The sequence below is a fragment of the Orycteropus afer genome, unplaced genomic scaffold, assembly GCF_000298275.1.
Source record: "Orycteropus afer afer isolate SDZICR_OR568_19922 unplaced genomic scaffold, OryAfe1.0 scaffold00300, whole genome shotgun sequence".
Lineage (NCBI taxonomy): Eukaryota > Metazoa > Chordata > Mammalia > Tubulidentata > Orycteropodidae > Orycteropus > Orycteropus afer.
Window position 1 is genome coordinate 2,345,909 of NW_006921887.1, and position 6,878 is coordinate 2,352,786.

A 6,878-nucleotide genomic window follows, 5' to 3' on the forward strand; every position below is an offset into this window, starting at 1 on the left:
CCCCCCCCATTCTATCCAGGAGCTCCAATTTTGATCCCTTTCTGAGTGTCTGGCATTGGCAGCCAGGCACCATCTAGCACTTCTGGCCTAAGAGTCATATAGGGTGAGGTTGTCATGGTCCTAATGGTCCTTTGGACTAACCATTTCCATGTGTCTTTGATTTTCTTTGCTCTTCTTTGTTCTGTGTAAACTTTTCCTTGACTTTTTCTAATAATGGACTCATACAATATTTGTCCTTCTGTGATTGACTTATTTCACTCAGCACAATATCCTCAAAGTTCATCCACGTTATGAGGTGATTCGCTGATTATTATTCTTTAATGTTGCATACTATACCATTTTGTGTATGTACCATAGTTTTGCTATTCATGCATCTGTTGATGAGCACCTAGGTTTTTCCATCTCTTTGGTATTGTAAATATGCTGTGAACATGGGTGTGCATATATCTATTTGTGTTCCAGGTCTCACCTCTTTAGGATATATTCCTAGTGGGGGGTTGTTGGATCAAATGGTATTTCTATTTCCAAGTTTTTAAGGAAACACTGTACCCTTTTTCACAGTGGTTGTACCATTTTACAGTCTTGCTAGCAGTTCCATTCTCTCCATACTTTCACCAGCATTTGTTGTTTTCTGTCTTATTGACCCCCATAGGGTTTCCAAGGCTATACATCTTTACAGAAGCAGACTGCCTCATCTTTCTTCCACAGAGCAGCTGGTGGTTCCGAACTGTTTACCTTTTGGTTAGAAGCTGAATGCTTTAATCACTGTGTCACCAGAGCTCCTCACCATTTTACATCACCTTGTAAAACCACTTTTGAAAGCTGGTGCACATGTCCCGTTGCCTTTGCATCTTGTCTTGCTGCAATACTGAAACAGAACATCTTTGTTCTGGAAAGAAGCACTTCCTCTTTGATGATTTCTATCAATACCAGGCTGTTTTGACTACTGTGGTTGTATACTAGGTTTTGAGATCAGGGAGTGTGAGACCTCCTACTTTGTTCTTCTTCTTCACTAATGGTTTGTTTATCCAAAGGCTCTTTCTTTTCCATATAAAATTAGTAATTCCTTTCTCAGTATCTTAAAAGAATGTTGATAGATTGGGATTGCATTGTATCTATAGATTACCTTGGGTAGCATTCATATTTTCACATTACTCAGTCTTCCTATCAGTGAGCATGGTATGCTCTCCCATATATATTAAGTCTCTTATAGTGTCCTTATAGTAATAATGTTTTGTAGTTTTCCTTGTATAAATCTTTTGTGTCCCTGGTAAGATTTATTACTAAGTATTTCATGCCTTTGATATCTATTATAAATGGCATTGCTATACTTGTTTATTTCCTTTTCAGAGATATCTTTGTTGGTGTAGAGAAATCAAACTGATTTTTGTAGTTGATCTTATACCCTGCCACTTTGCTGAATCTTTCAATTAGTTCCAGCCATTTTTGTGCCAAGTCTTTGGGGTTTTCTGGGTGTAGGATCATATCCTCTACAAATATAGTTTTACTTTACCATTATTCATATTTTTAAGTGTGATATTTAAGTTCAATAAATAGAAAATAGCATATAATTTTGAAAAATCCAGTCCTGTATTTAATTTTGATTTAAATGTACTATCACATATTGTTTGTACTTATGTGCTTAAATTTGATATTTATTTCACAAATCAAGGTGTCTACAAACATCAGAAACTAGTGGAAAGAAAATTAATGTTTCAATTATGATAGGCTGTTATTTCACTGAAACTACTTAATGACATCATTATGAAGTGAGATTTTTCTTCAAAAGTGCTCGATAAATATACAAGAATAATGTGAAGTGGAACTTTGAATGAAAGAAATATAGTGATGATACATGACTAGAAGCATTTTAATATGTACAGGCTCTGATTCATATCTACAAATATATTTACACATTCTATTTTGTTTATGTTATCAAAGCCTAAAATTTATTTTTACTATCATGTAACATACTATAAAATATGCCCTAATATTAATATTATTTCTTATCTTTTGAATTCTAGTATGGGAAGAACTAGAGAAAATACATACTGAGAATTTGAAAATATGAAAAGAGTGAAAATAAAATTTTCACAAGTGAAATTTGTGACACAAATATGGTTGGAGACCACACAGTGAATTTAGAGAGGCACCTGCAATGTCACCATATGAATGAATACAATCCCTACAAAGCAGACAAAGATGATTGAAGAAAGTGTCAGAAGTGTTCCAAATAAGCAACAAAAAACATTAGATGAGTTTGTGATTCCAGAATGCTTTAAAGTGAAATTAGGTAAACACACAATTGACCATGCTTGTGTTGCATTAGTTACTCTCAATGGTTGTTCACTTGAGTTAATTGAATATTCAGGATTCTGCAAATTTTAAATTAAATTATTGCTTTAATTGGTCAAAAATTTTCAATTAACTCAGAGAATATTGGGGAAATCATATATCACTTGTCCTTAAAACTTGCATCCAAGTTTAGTATAATCTAGAAAACCAAATATTCTCTTTGAAAATGAATGTTGCTAGCATATTAAGTTGGTCAATTCTAGGAATTAAAGTTCAATTCCCACAAGACTAAAGGATACATTTGTTGACACTGGACATGAAAGAATTAAAAGAAAGACACGCAGATCTGTAAATAAAAAAATAACACTTTACCAACTTTTAAAGAAGTACAGCATTGATGTATAACAGATTTTGTCTGAAGTCATGGATAATGGTTTTAATATGATTAAATTTGTTGATTTCCCCAGAAGTGATAATGAAATCGAATGGCAAATGTCAGGGCAAAATGACAATTTTGAAGAATCTGACTTAGTGCACTCTGACTTGTAGACATTAAACTTCGCTGAGTGCAGTTAAAACAACAAAGTTTATATGAAAACACTGGCTAGTATAATGTGTGCTCTACACATGTGTCAATTTGTTATTAAAGATTCAATAGAAGATGATGTAGTGGTTATTTGGCTGCTAACCAAAAGGTTGGTGGTTCGAACATATCAGCTGCTTTGTGGAAGAAATGTAAAGATATTTGCGTCCATAAAGATTTACAGTCTTGAAAACCCAATAGGGGTCTCTATGAGTCAGAATTGACTCAATGGTAGTGAGGTTGGGGGTTTTTTTGAGCTGCAAGAAGTTTTAGGACAGTGCCATGAACTCATTCAAATACTCACATTCCAACATTGTCTACCAATTTTTCAGAAAATGGTTTAAGGAAACTGATACTGGATTGCCCAACAATAAAGAACAGTATGTACACGTTAGAACCCTTACTAAGATACACAAATCTCTCAAAGTATTAGCTGAAAATAATATGAAATATTACTTTTCTAATAACAATGGGCATATATCAAATTAATTTTGAAAACTTGAAAATATTTAAAGAAAGTTATAGTAAGATTGCAAAGTGAAAAATTAACCATGTGTGATGTTTCAGGTATGTGGGAGGAAAATAAGCTAAAATTAAGAACTCTTATTACTATGTTTGGAAATATATTGATTGAAGAATTTAATATCAGGGGAAAACTTATCAATGAAAATGATAGCATATTAGGAACAGCTTATCTAAATCCTCATTATCAAATTCAAATTTGTTCTAAAGTTAAGGTGAAGACCATATTACATTTAAAAAGCATTTAGGAAAATGATAGAAAATCAGAAAAAGAGCAATTTTGCAATGCAGAAAAGGAAAGCAATTCAGGAAATAGTCTCATTTTGAATGATGTTGATGAGATGGAATTATTTCACAAAATGAAAAAACAGTTAAATTGAGATCAAATGACTTCTGTTGATATTGACTCTATATCAACAATCTTTGATGGTATACAAAGAGTTGAGAGAGAAAAAAATATTCTTGAATTTTGGAAAGAAAACTGTTCACAATATCCCTAATTACATGAAATTGCTATGGTAGTTTTGGATGCACAAGCGACTCAGGTCACTATTGAAAGAGCTTTCTCAGGTTGGAAATTTGTCTTATGAGGAAGGACTAACTTAAATGAAAAAATCTTAGAGGACATTCTTCTAATTAGGTATAATTATGGTTTATTACAATGATGCTTTCTTAACGAACTGTATAATTGCATATGAGTTAAATCTATATATGTAGTGAAATGTTTCTTTATATAATGTTATAGCAATTCTTCAGCTTAGAACTGGGGTGAATATTAAGAGATTACATATTTTATTGCACTTTGCCTTTATGTATTGATGTATTAGGGAGCTTCGGTGGCATAATGCCTAAGGCATTTGACTACTAACCAGAAGTCTGGTCTTTCAAACCCACTAGCCACTCCTCAGAAGGAAGATTAGACAATATACTTCTGTAGAGATACTGCCTCAGAAACCCAAGGAGGGGTCGCTATGAGTCAAATCAACTTGACAACAGTAAGCTATAGATGCATTAAGTATAATAGCACACTTTGTATTTCTATTATTTTGTGAATTAACTCTTATCAATTCTATGTGACTATTAAATGTCACCTAAATTAAAATTAAGGGGAGGGAGACCAGGCACCACACCAAGAGGCAGGAAATGGGGGAAGAGCCGGGGACAAGACAGAGCCACAGGATCTGGGTAAGGAGAAGGTGCAGAGATTTCGAACAGCAAAGGGTACCTAAGGCACTTGACTGCTAACCAGAAGGCTGGTGGTTCAAACCCACCAGTCACTCCTCAGAAGGAAGATGGGGCAATCTACTTCCGTGGTGATACTTCCTCGGAAACCCAAGGAGGGGTTGCTATGAGTCGGGTCCGACTTGACGGCACATAACAACAACAAGGGAGACAAACTTGTCTGTCAGTTTGTCCTACTGTTGTGGCTTGCGTGTTGCTGTGAGACTTGAGGTTATGCCACCAGTGCCTCAAATGCCAGCAGCGGTACATATGGTGCACAGGTTTCAACACAGCTTACAGACTGAGACAGACTAGGAAGAAGGAAGAGGCCATCCACTTCTCAAAGAATTGGCCTGGGAAAACCTTATGAATAGCAGATAAACACCATCTGATACATCACTAGGCAATGTTATGAATAGCCTGGAAACATTATCTGATACAGTGAAGGAAGACAAGCCCCTTAGGTCAGAAGGCACTCAAAATACAACTGGCAAAGGGCTGCCTCCTCAGAGTAGAAGCAACCTTAATGATACGGAAAAAGTAAAGCTCTTGGAACCTCCATTTGCTGATGTGGCACAACTCGAATTGAAGAGAAAAAGCTGCAAACATCCATTAATAATCAGAACATGGAATGCATGAATATTAATCTAAGAAAACTGCAAATTGTCAAAAATGAAATGGAATGCATAAAGATTGATATCCTAGGCATTAGTTAGATGAAATGGACTGGTTTTACCCATTTTGAATCAGACAACCATATGATCTACTATGTTGGGAATGACAATTTGAAGAGGAATAGCATGGCATTTATCATTACACAGGATGTTTCAAGATCTGTCCTGAAGTACAATGCTGATTGACTGCCAACTATAAGGCTGGCAGTTTACAGCCACCAACCACTCCTCGGAAGGCAGCTTGGACAATCTACTTCCAGAGTGATACTGCCTTGGAAACCCATGGAGGGGTGGCTAGGAATTGGGTCCCACTTGATGACACATAACAACAACAAGAAAAACCAGTTAATACTACTATTATTCAAATTTACACAGTAACCACCAAAGCCAAAGATAAGGAAACTGAAGATTTTTATCAACTTCTGAAGTCTGAAATTGGTCAAACAGGCAATCAAGTTGTGTTAATTATCACTGGTGACTGGAATGCAAAAATTGGAAACAAAGAAGAATCACCAGTAGTTGGAAAATTTGGCCTTGGTGACAGAAATAATGCTGGAGATTGCACAATAGAATTTTGGAAGACCAATGACTTACTCATTGCAAATGCCTTTTTCAACACTAACAGTGGCTATACACGTGGACTTCACCAGATGGAGGACACAGGAATCAGATTGACTCCATCTGTGGCAAGAGGAGATGGAAAACTCAATATCTTCAGCCAAAACCAGGCCAGGAGCTAATTGTGGAACAGACCATCAACTGCTCATATGCAAATTCAACCTGAAGTTGAAGACAATTAAAACAAGCCCATGAGAGCCAAAATATGACTTTGTATATACCCTTCCTGAATTTAGAGACTATCTAAAGAATAGATTTGATGCATTGAACACCAATGACCAAAAACTAGAATTGTGGGATGACATCAAGAACATTATCCATGAAGAAAGCAAGAGATCTCTAAAAAGACAAGGAAGGAAGAAAAGACCAAAATGAATGTCAGAAGAGACTCTAAAACTTGCCTTGAGTGAAGAGTAGCTAAAGCAAATGGAAGAAATGACAAAATAAAAGAGCTGAACAGAAGATTTCAAAGAGCAGCTCGAGCAGACAAAGCCAATTACTATAATGAAATGTGCAAAAACCTAGTGTTAGAAAACCAAAAGGGAAGAACACACTCGGCATTTCTCAAGCTGAAAGAACTGAGGAAAAAGTTTAAGCCTCGAGTTGCAATATTGAAAGATTCTATGGGAAAAATATTGAACAATGCAGGAAGCATCAAAAGAAGATGGAAGGGACACATAGAGTTACTGTACCAAAAAGACCTGGTTGATCTTCATCCATTTCAGGAGGTGGCATATGATCAAGAACCAATGGTATTAAAGGAAGAAGTCAAAGCTGCACTGAAGGAAGTGGCAAAGAACAAGGCTCCAAGGATTGCTAGAATACCCACTGAGATGTTTCAACAAACAGATGCCCCACTGAAGGCACTTACTTGGCTATGCCAAGAAATTTGGAAGACAGCTACCTGGCCAACTGACTGGAAGAGATCCATATTTGTACCCATTCCAAAGAAAGGTGATCCCACA